Here is a 14,961-nt window from a genome sequence, read left to right on the forward strand (position 1 = left end):
CAGCGCTACCGCTCAGCTGCGGTCCGCTGTCCCAGGGGGGTAGTGGAAGTGCAGGTTGGTTACCTGGCTCCACGCTGCAGCCAGTCCCCAGGGAGCCCCCCGCCTGGGGACTCTGGACCATGTAACAGCAGAGACCCACCGCGGGACCCCGCTGCTTACCTGCTGCCCCCTTGAATCCGGCCATGGTCCAAAACATCTGGGGTCACCGCTAGTTGTGACCCCAGATGCTTACCAGCATCCCCGGATCAGTACCGGCGTTCTGGTACCGGTGGGGTGTAGGGAAGACAGCATGGACGTCAGTAGTGACTGTCCATGCTGTACTTCCAGATGTGCAGCCACAGCTGCCGCGAAGAAAACTTCAGGGGCTATCCTTATCCCCCCTCTAAACAGGTGCTCTGACTCCGAGCCGGGCACCAACAAAACTGAGATGCCTTGGCTCGGGGGCGGGGGTATAGGAGGAGGACCCTAGTGCATCCTGGGAGGCTGAAAACTTAACTCTATGTTGCCTGATGCCTGACGTCATCACCTATACCCCAAGGTATCCTGTTGATACCCTATGGACCCTGATGTAGAAATTCTATTTATCGTGTACAAGAAAGTAGTGTACCTCCCGCCCTCCTGCAGACCTAACAGCGAGTGTATTTTTCACTATCAAAACAAATGCTATAAACTTTTCTTGTCAACCTTAGGACCTGTTTGTGTGTAATGTACCTGAGTGCAAGTAAACCTGGCGCATATGAGATGGGTGGAGAGCCGGATGCATGTTAGCATGCCTCCAACTCAGTATATGGACATAAACACGCTATTTGTACATGTGGCTATTTAGACATATATACGTCCAACGTCACGAATCCCATTGAATCATTGTATTTGTTTTGCCACTTTATCTGTGAATATAGGTGGATCTAGAAATTAGTGATAGGGTATAATACTGTAAAACACACACATTCAGTATAAAACAGATATCAAAGTAATGACACTGTTGCCATGGAAACTGCTACCAGAGAAATCCAGTGCTGGCTTCTCCATCCATAATCAATTATTCATGAGATTCTTTTTTACCACCTAGTGTTACTATAGCAACTGAGAGGTGGGCTATCAAACAGACAATTCAAACTAGAAATCTAGCAATATAGGAACCTGAAATCTGTGATCCTGGGTGTACGTTATTAGTATAATTTCCTTTACTATAGTGAATAACAAATTATTGCTCACTAGATTATTATTAAAAATATAAAATTGTACTATGGACAGGTTCATATGTGCTGATGGCACATCTATACCAATTAGTAAAAAATAGTCATCAAAATAATGTTGAAAACAAAATGATATATTATACTACATACATAAGCATCACAGTAAGAACAATGTAGGATAGGGCTGAAACACTTGGTAATCCACCATATATCACCTTTTCAGGTTAAATTTTTTGGGGGATCAGTAAAAGTGATCAGAGCATTATAAATAAATGTCAAATAAGGATTTATATGCATTATTTCCCAGTATACATTCTCCATAGTGCAGTATACTGTATAGCAACGTAATAATAGCATTATTACGCTGTTGTTTATGACGCCTAGTTTATTGTTTCCTATTTGTGACAAGGTGCCCATTGTCATACTTTCACTTGCCTTGCCCATTCCATTATGTAAAGAAAGCATCTGTGTCATTAAGCAGTGTCTGTGTGTTCACACAAAGGGTGGTGTCTGGCTTTGTGCAGACATAGGGAGGGAGCTGGAGGATGTGTAGTTAGGGGGAGGGGTGAGAGAGACTGCAATGCGGCAGAAGTCTGCAGTAAGAAAGCAAGAGCTGAAATGACAATGCCGTTTTTCCATATTCATTTCTGTCTTTCACACAACACACAGATTTGTTATATTTATAATACTGTATATATATATATATATATATATATATATATATATATATATATATGAAATAAAATAAAATAGTGTAAGCAGCGCACAAAGCTCATATAAATGTGAAAATATTAAATAAAAAACAATAATAAATATCCAGTGCAATAAAAAGGTGAACACTCCCTTTTAGAGGTGGCTGCCAGTTCTTCCAGAAAATGATCTATTCAGGAAATCACCAATAAGCTAGTGAAATATAGTGAAGAAACGGCGCCTTCAGTGCACCAATCTGATTCGAATACTTTTAGTGAAGAATCAACAGTTCAATAAATGTTCAAAGGAAATCCGTGTTGTCTCTATATAAACTCCTGGGCTGTCTTCATGGGTGTAGTATGGCCGGCGGTTCAAATCCCGACAGCGGAAGACCGGCAGGGGTGAAGATCCTGATCGCTAATTAGGTAAGTATAACTAACCCTATTTTCCCCCCTAACCCTCCCTTAGGGGTGCCTAACCCTAACCTCCCCCCTAGTGCCTAACCCCCCACTAAGTGCCTAAACCTAACCCCCCCCTGTTCCCGCAGCCTGAACCTAAGTCTCCCGGGGGGGGGGGGTGCTTATCCCTAACCTCCCCCCTGGGGGTGCCTAGCCCTAATCCCCCCTTCCCCTAGCCTAAACCTAACCCTCCCGGTGGGGTACCTAACCCTAAGTCCCCCCGGGAGCCCTGAAAGCTAACCCTCCCCCCCCAGCGCGGCTGTCTGCACCCGGCTTACCTACGTTCGGTATGCCGGGCGTCGGGCTCCCGCCGTAGGTCTAATGACAGGTGTCGGGTTTTCGACGCCTGTCATTAGTACCTTGACGAGATTTGACAGTCGGGAAGCCGGTGGTCGGCATTTAGACCGTCGGCTTCCTGACTACATCCCGTCTTCATATAGTACCCCCACAAAACTTATCTCAAAAGGAACAAATAGAAACAAAGGCATAATGTAACCTGATAAAAAATAATAACAATAACCGTGCCCACATCCAAGGAATGTGCAATCAAAATAATACGAGTGGAGTGCTCCCACACACTATTTTGTTATTTTGATTACACATTCCTTGCATGTGAGCACGGTTATTGTTATTATTTGTTATCAGGTTACATTATGTTTGTCTTTGTGTCTATTTGTTCCTTTTGAGATACGTATCGTGGGGGAGCTATATGAAGACACCCCAGGAGTTTATATAGAGACATCACGGATTTCCTTTGAACATTTATAGAACAGTCAATTCATCACTAAAAGAATTTGAATCAGATTGGTATACTGAAGGCGCCATTTCTTCACTAATATATATATATATATATATATATAATATATATTATAGTTATAATTTATATAGATTGTAAGCTTGCAAGCAGGACCCTCTCACCTCTATGTCTGTCTGTTATTAACCTGTTTTGTTCGATCAATGTTTCCAATTGTAAAGCGCAACGGAATATGCTGCGCTATATAAGAAACTGTTAATAATAACTGTTAATAAATACCATAAGATTCAAAGGAATAGTTGGGCTAAACAAATTATAGGTGGAGTATGCAATGTATTACTCTGTTTTAACCATTCTTGCCTGCTCTCTTGGGAGTCATGGGAGGCTCCCGATTTTTTGGGTAACCCCCGTACCCCTGAAAGAGTAGGCAAATCTCCCGCATCCCGCCCACTTTCTAGTAAAGTGGGCAGGATGTGGAGAATTTCAGAGAAATTTGCAGGTCTGTAGGGAGGGGACGGGACTAAATAACGCAATTCACTTCATTTAGCCCTTCCCCCTCCTCACGGACCCGCAAATCGTAGGGGTGGGGCCTAATGACGGCTATAGTCTGCCCCACCCCCCGCCGAAGATGACAGCAGCAGGTCCCCTCTGGTGGCTTCTGGAAAGGTGCCCTGCAAAGGTAATAAGTATGGTTTTATTATAGTTGTGCTGCTACTGTACAATGCAGGGTGAGGCAGTATAATTTTAGATTAGAGTATTACTCTGCAATATGTTGCAGTCCTGCTATATATAGCGTAGCTGCCATTTCACTCACAAATATTTCAGGATCTGTTGTCCGTGTAAATGGAAATACAGTATTTCACCAGTTCCAAATTCTCATTACAAACAGTACTGGAAAGATTTTTGAACATTAATAAGAAATGTAGTAGCTAAGAAAATGATGGCGAACCACAGACCAGTAATGATATTGTAAAGAAATTGAAATATCATAAATATGACAATTGCTATTTAGACTTTGGTTTTAGTTCGGTAATGAAAAGAATTGTAGGTAAAATTGCAGAGACACTAAGGGGTACATTTAGTAAGATTTGTTTTTGGTTGATTTGGTGTTTTTCTGCAATATGGGTGTCATTTTGCGAATTGGAAATTTACTACATTCCAAAGCGAAGGCAAATCGCAGATGAAACACGACTTCACACTCCAATACACAGCAATACATCATCAGACCAAACATGACAAGAATAGAAATCATGGGTTTACTAAGTTAGTCAAATCTATCAAAATCACACCCAAATCACAGCACAATGCACAAAATAAATAGACCTGCCTGTGAGCAGTGTGTTGTCTGAAGCACTGCACAGATCAGTATGATCTGTGCAGGCTTTTGTGTTTAAACAGCAAACAAAGGGTCCAACTCTTATGCTGGGTACACACTGGCAGATATATTGGCCGATCAATTGATTGGCCAATATATCATGTGCGCGTCGGCCTGTGTGTACCAGCGATATGTTTGTGAACGATGTTGTTCAGACATATTGCGTCGGTTTTGCTGCACAGCCGATGGCAGATATATCTGCTCATCGTGCTGTGTGTACTCTTGCAGCAGAGGCGGTGGTGAGAGGGTCGCGACGCAGCCAGATGATGGTTGTTGAGTGTGTATGAACAACCATCATCTGCAGATATGTCTTTTAGGTGTGTACCCAGCTTTAGCCAAGCAGCCCCATAGTGCAGAGAACTATTTGGGAACTGTCATTAGGGTCGCCTTACTGTATATACATTACAGCGTGTCCATGGGCTCAGGAAGCTGTGTTTGTTTATTTTTCTAAGATAGGATTTCTACATGGACAAGGGGGCCGAGCACCGCCAAGGAGTGGGTTGTTTATGAAATGTGTGAGTACGAGTATGTGTAATAAAGGTTTAACTCAGTGTGTGAGTCCTGTCTTTAATATTGTCTTTACAGTGGGGGTACAGGTTCTAGCGGACCCTTACTGTCCGGGCATGCTGACACTTGTGGTTCTCCAAGTGCATGCATGCTGGGGCCTCCTGTAGTTCCACTGTAAAGAACAATATTACATACTTTTACACCATTCCCCCTGCACCCAACGCCTCCAGGGGTGCGGGGACGAGCCTCGGGCTTTCAGGCCAGGGCTGGTAGATCCTCGGGAAAAGGGACTCCATTTAATTTTTGGGTCCACACTTTCCTAGGATTTCCAGCCCTGGGCTGACCAGTTTGGGGCTGATTTACATTATGGCAGGGGAACCCCACACAGTGTGTCTCCCTGCTATATTGCAAGCCCGCCGGCTGGTTCAGCCCGATGCTGGTTACAGGAAAATAGGGGGGACCCCACAACAATTTTCCCAATTTGCCAGTACCAGACCGGGCGCAGAGGTCCAGGCTGGTTATACTTCTGGGGGGTCCCCACACATTTTTTAAATTGACCCTTTATTTACACTTTTAAACACAAAAGCCCACACAGATCATACTGATATGTGCAGTGCTTTGAATACACTGCCAACTGCCAGTCTATTGTAAAATGGGCAAATCGACCCACCTTACACATGACAAAAATCGCTAAGTATCACCATCGAATGTAAATAGTCAAATATGTTGATAAGTAAATTTGGGTTTTTGATAGTAAAACGTTCCGAGCGATGTTCGCCGATTATGTTTAGAAGTCAAACACGATTCTTAGTAAATTAACCCCCCCAGGGTTCTGCTTAGCTGCATCATTATTAGATAATTTAAGGCAAGATGCTTTCTAGGCAAGTTAGTCCAGCATGGCTGCATTGCAGTAAGTTTAAATACCAGGGATATGCAAGGTCATTAAGCAACATCCCTCCTCCTTTGGTGATTCCTACCCTGTACCTCTACTCTTTAACTTGTGTGGAGTGGGGGACTGTATCTTTTTTTGCTCAAAGACTGGGAGTGTGGAGTTGGGCAGTCACTAGGTGCCGCTGTTCTTACAATACTTTGTAGAGCAGTTGTTTCCAAACTGAATGCCGAGGCGGACTCGCGGGGGTGCCATGGGTTGGTAGTCCATGACCAAATCAAATTATTTGTGGTCAATGTGATAGGCAAAACCAGAGACGTAACAATAGATTTTGGTGAACTATGCCAGAATGAGAAATGGTGCCCCCCTTGTTAAAAATGGGGACAGTGTATGCCAAAGGCGTGTGCCAAAGATATAGAGGCATGGTTTCATGGGGAAGGGGCGTGGCCACAGAATAATACCAATTTACATTACACCGAACAGTAGTGTTCGGTATTCACATTACACCACTTAGTAGTGTCCATTATTCACATTACCCCGCACTGTAGTGCCCCTTATACACATTAAGCCACACAGTAGTACCCCATATACATGTTACGCCACACAGTAGAGCCCCTTGTACACTTTACACCACAGTAGAACCGCTTCTATATGTTATGCCACAGTAGAGCCCCTTATACACATTATGCCACGGTTGAGCCCCTTATACACGTTACACCACAATAAGCCTTTTATACATATTACACCACACTAGAGCCGCTTATACATGTTATGCCACAGTAGAGCCCCTTATACACGTTACACCACAGTAGAGCCCCTTATGCATGTTACACCACAGTAGAACCGCTTATACACATTATGCCACAGTAGAGCCCCTTATACATGTTACGCCACAGTAGAGCCCCTTATACATGTTATGCTACAGTAGAGCCCCTTATACATATTACGCCACAGTAGAGCCCCTTATACATGTTACACCACAGTAGAACCGCTTATACACGTTATGCCACAGTAGAGCCCCTTATACACGTTACACCACAGTAGAGCCACTTATACATGTTACTCGAAAGTAGTGCCCCTCTTACACATTATGCCATGGTAGAGCCCCTTATACATGTTACACCACAGTAGATCCCCTCTTACACATTATGCCATGGTAGAGCCCCTTATACATTACAACACAGTAAAGCCCCTTATACGTTACACCGCAGTAGATCCCTTCTTACACATTATGCCATGGTAGAGCCCCTTATACATTACAACACAGTAAAGCCCCTTATGCATGTTACACCACAGTTCAGAAGCCGAATAGGTCTCATCGGCCTATCCTCAATCTCAAATCTCTGAACAAATTCCTCAGGGTTCCCAGGTTCAGAATGGAAACCCCACGTTCCATCATACTGGCTATGGAACCTGGGGATTTTATGGTATCGCTGGATATTCAGGACGCATACCTACATGTTCGTATAATGCCCTCTCACCAGCGTTATCTCCAGTTTGCTATACTACAGCAACACTTCCAGTTTCGGGTGCTACCGTTTGGCCTGTCCACAACTCCAAGGGTGTTTACCAAAATCATGGCCATCATGGCGGCCCATCTACGGAGTCAGGGTATCCGACTACTACCATACCTGGATGACCTCCTCCTGTTAGCGGGTTAGCGTGTCACCACCACCTGCAACTGACAATTGCTTTTCTACAGGTGCACGGGCGGTTAATTAACTGGAAAAAGTCCTCCCTAATCCCCTCAGAGGATGGTTCATCTGGGAGCCCTTCTGGATTCTCAACAGCAGAAACTCTTTCTGACTTTAGAAAAGACCTCCACATTACAACTACGAGTTCGCAGATGCCTCCACAGTCATCGGGTGTCAGTCCACTCAGCGATGCAAGTTCTGGGATCCATGGTTCGACATGGTGGAATATGCTCAGTTTAATTCCAGGCCTCTGCAGGGGCTGATCCTCTCCAGGTGGAACACATTACCCCACCAGATCAAAGCTCAGACAATGGTGCTCTCTCTGGAGGTGCATCTGTCTCTGTATTGGTGGCTACTGACTTCTCATCTAACTAAGAGTCACCCCTTTTGGATCCTGAACTGGGTACTTCTAACAATGGACGCCAGTCTCCAGGGCTGGGTCACAGTGTCCGGTCCACACTCTTTTCAGGGCCGTTGGATAGAAGTCGAAACAACCCTTCCAATCAACATATTGGAACTTCGGGCTGTGTACAGGGCCCTCAAGCTGGCCAAGCACATACTTCACGGAAAACCCGTGCAGGTTCAGTCCAACAATGCCACCACAGTGGCTTACATCAACCATAAAGGAGGCACTCGAAGTTGGGTACCAATGACAGAAGTGTCACGCATTCTGACATGGGTAGAGTGTCACCTCCAGGCCATTTTGGCAGTGTTCATTCCGGGAGTTCTCAATTGGGAAGTGAACTTCCTCAGCCATCACGACGTGCATCCAGGGGAATGGTCTCTTCACCAAGAGGTGTTTCAACTAGTGAACAAATGGGGCCTCCCAGAGGTGGACCTCATGGCCTCCCGACACAATCACAAATTACCAGTGTACAGGTACAGGACAAGAGATGCCGAGGCAACCTTGGTGGACACTGTCAGTGAAGTGGACCTTCTAGTTTGTGTATCCGTTTCCTCCAGTCTCCCATCTTCCTCAAGTTCTTCGGAAGTTCAAACAAGATGGAGACACGGTCCTGCTGGTGGCTCCAGCATGGCCCAGATGTCATTGGTACTCAGATCTTCAGAGTCTCTCCATCGACACTCCGTTCCTGTTGCCTCAACATCTGGATCTGTTGTCTCAGGGTCCTTGCCATTACCCGGACCTGGATCATCTGTCTTTGACAGCGTGGCTCTTGAGACATCCCTCCTAAGGTCCAAAAGGATTCTCTAGCTCTGTCATCCAAATGATGCTTAGAAAGCATAAGCCAACTTCTGCTAGGATCTACCACAGAGTGTGGCATACATATTTCCCATGGTATCATCCCAGAAATTATGACCCCCAAGTGTTTCGGGTTTCCAGAGTCCTGGCCTTCCTTCAAGCTGGATTGGACCTTGGCCTCCACCTGGCCTCACTGAAAGTGCATGTCTCTGCTCTGTTAGTATGGTTCCAACGTAGAATTGCTACATTACCGGATATCCACACCTTCCTCCAGGGTGACTTCCGGATTCAACCTCCCTTTGTCCCCCCAGTGGCTTCTTGGGACTTGTCAGTGGTTCTTCGGGCCCCCCAGGGTCCTCCATTTGAATCCCTAGAGTCGGTGGAACTCAAGTGGTTAACAGCAAAGACTCTTTTTCCTTCTGGCTATTGCCTCCGCTAGAAGGGTGTCAGAGTTAGGGGCGCTCTCCGGTCGCTCCCCTTTTCTGAAATTTCACCAGGACAGGGCTGTGCTTCGGATTCGCCCTGGGTTCCTTCCTAAAGTTGTTTCTAGTTTCCACATTAATGAGGAAAAAATATAGTCCCGGCCTTTCAATCACCAGACGTCTCGGCAGGTGAGGCCTATTTGGATGTGGTCCGCGCCCTCAGGATTTATATGGACTGTACCAGTTCCCTTCAGAAATCAGACTCCTTATTTGTGCTCTATGGATTTCACAAGAAGGGATGGCCAGCCAATAAGCAAACATTGGCTAGATGGCTACGAATGACTATCTCAGCGGCTTACACACAGGTAGGACTTCTTGTTCCGGCTTTTGTTAGTGCTCATTCTACTCGGTCTGTGGGTCCCTCATGGGCAGCTCGCCGTGATGCCTCAGCTGTTCAGCTGTATAAGGAGGCCACTTGGTCTTCTGTAAAGACCTTCCTATGTCTTTGATACCTTCGCCTCTCAGGATGCTTCCTTTGGGCACCAGATTTTCCTTTCAGCGTAGGAGCATCCCCATCCTTAAAAGGACTGCTTTGGGACATCCCCAAGGTCTCCCTGCAGAGTTTATGGACCTTGAAGAAGAAAATGAGAGTTATGGTAAGAACTTATCTTTGTTAACTCTCTGTCTTCGAAGTCCATAGAGTCCACAGGGCACCCACCCTGACGCATCTGGCTTCATATGGGCTATGTTGCTGGTCACTGCCTTTGTGAGAATGTGATTCTTGAGTTAACCAGTCTTCCTGCTCTCTTATCCTCTGGCCTTTGGCTTATTACAAACTGAGGTGCCTCTGGCTTGGGGGAGGGGTATAGGCAGAGTGGACCAAGTGCATCCTGGGAGCTAAAAGCTTTTAACTGCGTGGTGCCCAGATTCCAGATCCATCACCTACACCGCAAGGTCTCCTTGTGGACCCTATGGACTTCGAAGAAAGAGAGCTAACAAAGGTAAGTTCTTACCATAACTCATTTTTGCGGTAAACAGGGCTTTTCTGTTAGGTGCTATTCACAGAGTGGGTTACCATGGAGGAGTTCACTACTTCTCCGCTCCGTGGATGAATCGCATCACCATACTTTAGCTTAGCTTTCTGTTCCTCTGCAGAGTACAGATTACAACATCTCATGAAGGCGTTGAATACTTCCCTGCTCTCTGCCCAGCACCCAGCGCTGACTCCGCCCACTGTAGCCCAGCGTACTTTGCAACAGGTCTGACGTGAACTGCTGCTATCAGACACCGGCACATGTGCAGTGGGAAGGAGACATATTGGACTCCTTAAATGTCTATCTTCTCACTGCCTCTAGGGATCACGGAGGGGCAAGTTACCAGTGCTGTCCCCGCTGAAATCGAGATGTTGGGTGGGGTGCACCCTCTATGGGGTGGCGCCCGTTTGACCGCACTGGTCGAACACCCCAAGAGCCGGCCCTGATGCTGACCATTTTGTATTAGCTACCCAGAAAGAAGCTCACTCATATATCGTTAATAATTTTGTTTCCCCCCCACCCTTTCCCTTTTGTGCAGTTCACTACTCCCTCTTTTCATTCACAATGCTCTTCTCTATAGATATTATTGTGCTTAATCCATGTTTTTTTCCAAAATAAAAACTTTTTTATGCCCATCACCTCCACTCCTTATATATTATATGCCCATGACTCCCCCAACCCTTATATATTTTATTCAACCACCGGCTCCTGTAACTTACTATTGTTTGGGTGAATCCGGCTGGAGGCAGCTGGGTCGATTTAGTGCTGCGGGTTCCTTCTTCATATTGCTCAAATCATAAAACATCCCTTAGGGAGTACTCCGTATGCTTCTTTCTTTGTTAAGTCTTTCCTTCTAAATCTCAAATCTTTCCCTCCGTGAAGTTTATACATAAAAAAAGAAGAACATAGAAAGTGTCACTAGTGTGTAACACATTCAGCAATATGATGAGGAGGATAAAGAGTCACACGTATAGATATCTGAAGAGGGTATACAGCGTACCCCAACTCACAAGGAAAACACTGTGTGGACTCCCATAAAGGTATCTTTACGTAGGAAATACTTCCACCAATGTGTATCAAACAGTGAAAGGTACTGCGTACCATTAGCTCACTAAAAAGTAGATGATAAAAGTGGATAAAGGTTTCTTTATAATGGCGTACCCCACTCACACAAAATCATAAGTTGTGCTTGCACATCAAGGTTTCTTTAGGTAGAATCCACCAAATTTGAATCCACTTGTGGTATATATCCCAAAAAGAAAGGTATGGTATTCCAAGTGTTACTGATCAAAAACATTTATTCATATACAGTCCATAAATTTTTTTTACCACAGTGACAGTGACCTCCACAGAAATATAATAAAAGGTATGATAAAAAAATACAATAAAAATACAATGAAAAGGATGTTCCATACAACGATCACAGAGAGGAAAAATTAGCATAAAAACAGATAGGCTTCTGGAAATCCGGTTTTTCCAAGTCAAAAAAGTTTTTTAAATGTAAATTCCCAGGAATAACATCCCTCTGGATGAAACTAGAACAAAGCACACCTCCTTATAGTCGATGCGTTTCTGCTCTGTTGGGTGCCTTTATCAAGACATAAGGAATAGTGTGCTGGCTACTACTATTTAAACTACTTTGGTCCAATCAAAAATGGCAAAAGTTCCCGCTCTAACAATTTGTTTATACAGTTCCAGGGCTACCATTTCTACCAATGGAGAATATTCTAAACCTCAGGCCTAACCGGAAGTGGCACACTCGTGTGACATACCGGAAGTAGTCACTGTGGAGTAACGTGGAGGTTTCCTCCCTTTAACTCCTATCTCCCGTTGTAGTCACGATCGTGAACCGGAAGGTCTGTACCTGCAGGTGGCTGTCACGGGCACCAAATTATTATAGGTTAGTTTCCATACACCCTGCACTCCATGTGGTAGAGCCGTCGCCCAGCACTCCTCTCTGTTGCTCCAGGGCAGGCTCAGTCTATTCCTCTTCACTCACTTGTAGACAAAACATCATGACATTTTGTTCCCCACCCACAGCCGTATTCATGGCAGGGTTAAAGCTAGATCCAAGTGGGCTGAAGGATCTCTGACGTCACAACCATGTGATCTGCGATGGCAGAGGTGCAAGGCTGGTGAGCTAGCAGTTTTATTTTCCACGTAGAAATTAATTGGGAACAGTACCTGTGGCGAGTGAAGCGAGCCTACACTTTGGGTCCCATGCTCTGAACCTTGCTCCACCCCTGCCGTCGCGGGTCACATGGTTGTGACATCAGAGGTCCTTCAGCCCACTTCAATTTAGACCTAACTCTCGGAGCAGGAAACTGCAGAGAGTGCTGCGCACATGTTCGTGATTTATTATGGCAGGCACCCGGCACTCTGGACCAGCAATACAATGGCTGTTCTGGGGCAGCGGCTGTCCTGTTCTCTACAGCCCTGCCTGTGAAAGAAGGAGGCCTGAGACACCTCTGAGCCCACCCAGGCCCAGTGGGAACTGAGGCTTAATCTGCTCCTGGTATTCTGTCATCAGAATATCGGCCAATATTCTGTGATGTTCGTCAGTGATCAGTAGCACAATAGTCAGTATTCTCAGGGCCAGATTGGCCACATTGGCCTGGCGGAAAATGATTAAGGATCTTTTGTGAGAAGCGGAGGAGGTGTGACCGATGCTGCGTGGGTCAGCCGCAATATAATATATATAAATGCTTAAAAGTACAAATATTGCATTATTTTGTGAGGAAAATAGAAATACAATTTCAATACTTATAATTTATGGCCGACCATGTGTCATAAAGATGGGCCTATTTTTATGTGGAGTTCTGGGACTGTAGACCCATCTGCCCCATTGTTAATCTGCCTATGAGTATTCTGTCATGTTTATCAATATAGCACTAGTTAGTATTGAATCTGGTATATAAAGTACAATATCAGTCAGTATTCTGTAACGTTGGCATTGTTTTATCAGTAGAGGACTAGTCAGTATTCTGTCTAACATGTCAACAGAATATAAATTAGTATTCTGCCATGTTTATCAGCAGAGCACTAGTCAGTATTCTGTTTGGTACGTCAGTAGAATATCAGTCAGTATTCTGCCATGTGTGCATGGTTGTGTCAGTGGAGCACTAAATAGTATTCAGTCTGGTATGTCAGTAGAGTACTAGTCAGTATTCTGTCAGGCCAGTCAGTAGACAGTAGTCAGTATTCTGTCTGGTATGTCAGTAGAGTAATAGTCAGTAATCTGTCAAATCAGTCAGTAGAGCACTAGTCAGTATTCTGTCTGGTATGTCAGTAGAGTAATAGTCAGTATTCTGTCAGGTCAGTCAGTAGAGCACTCGTCAGTATTTGTTCAGCTTAGTCAGTAGAGCACTCGTCAGTATTCTGTCAGGTCAGTCAGTAGAGCACTCGTCAGTATTCTGTCAAGTCAATCAGTAGAGGACTCGTTAGTATTCTGTCAGGTCAGTATAGAGTACTAGTCAGTATTCTGTCAGGTAGAGTACTAGCCAGTATTCTGTCAGGTCAGTCAGTAGAGCACTCGTCAGTATTCTGTCTAGTCAGTCATTAGAGCACTAGTCAGTATTCTGTTGGTACGTCAGTAGAATACCAGTCAGTAATCTGTCAAATCAGTCAGTAGAGTAATAGTCAGTAATCTGTCAAGTCAGTCAGTAGAGCACTAGTCAGTATTCTGTAAGGTCAGCAATAGAACACTAGTCAGTATTCTGTCAGGTGAGCAGTAGAACACTAGTCATTTTTCTCTCAGGTCAGTCAGTAGAGCACTAGTCAGTATTCTGTAAGGTCAGCAATAGAACACTAGTCAGTATTCTGTCAGGTGAGCAGTAGAACACTAGTCATTTTTCTCTCAGGTCAGTCAGTAGAGCACTAGTCAGTATTCTGTAAGGTCAGCAATAGAACACTAGTCAGTATTCTGTCAGGTGAGCAGTAGAAAACTAGTCATTTTTCTCTCAGGTCAGTCAGTAGAGCACTAGTCAGTATTCTGTAAGGTCAGCAATAGAACACTAGTCAGTATTCTGTCAGGTGAGCAGTAGAACACTAGTCATTTTTCTCTCAGGTCAGTCAGTAGAGCACTAGTCAGTATTCTGTTAAGTATGTTATTAGAATATCAGTCACTATTCTGCCATGTGTGCAGGGTTCACTCAGTGGAGCACAAGTTAGTATTCTGGGCCTGATTCAGTACGGATCGCAACTGCGATTGCAATAGCGATTATGCGCTCAGTCTCACTTAGAAGATATGCTAATGTCTGCTATCCCAATGCCATACGCAGCATAACATATGGAAGCCCACCTCACATTACACACATCCGTAATACTTAGCAAGACTGCAAAAACATCGGTAACATTGAGTAAAATCGCAGCCTCACGCACACTTGCACAAGGTCTGACCTTACTCAGGAATTGCTATCGTCATCGCACGCAGTGAAAGCCCAAGCTGCATATGGCATCGCAGTGGCTAATTTATGCACGCCCCTGCAACGGTGTTCAAACGCACTGGCACGCTTGCGTTTCGCTGACTCCCCCCCATTGACACCCCCAAATGGTACTTTCTATCAATCACTCTGCGATGGGTCTGCGTAGTCACTGTAATCGCAGTCCCGATCGCAGTGGAGTACTCGCGCATGCGTAGAACGCAACAATCGGACTATCACTGCTGAATCAGGCCCCCTGTCTGGTATGTCAGTAGAGCACTCGTGAGTATTCTGTCATGTTTGTCAGTATAATATTAGTA

The sequence above is a fragment of the Taudactylus pleione genome, unplaced genomic scaffold (genome assembly GCF_031769625.1).
Source record: "Taudactylus pleione unplaced genomic scaffold, aTauple2 ptg000005l, whole genome shotgun sequence".
Lineage (NCBI taxonomy): Eukaryota > Metazoa > Chordata > Amphibia > Anura > Myobatrachidae > Taudactylus > Taudactylus pleione.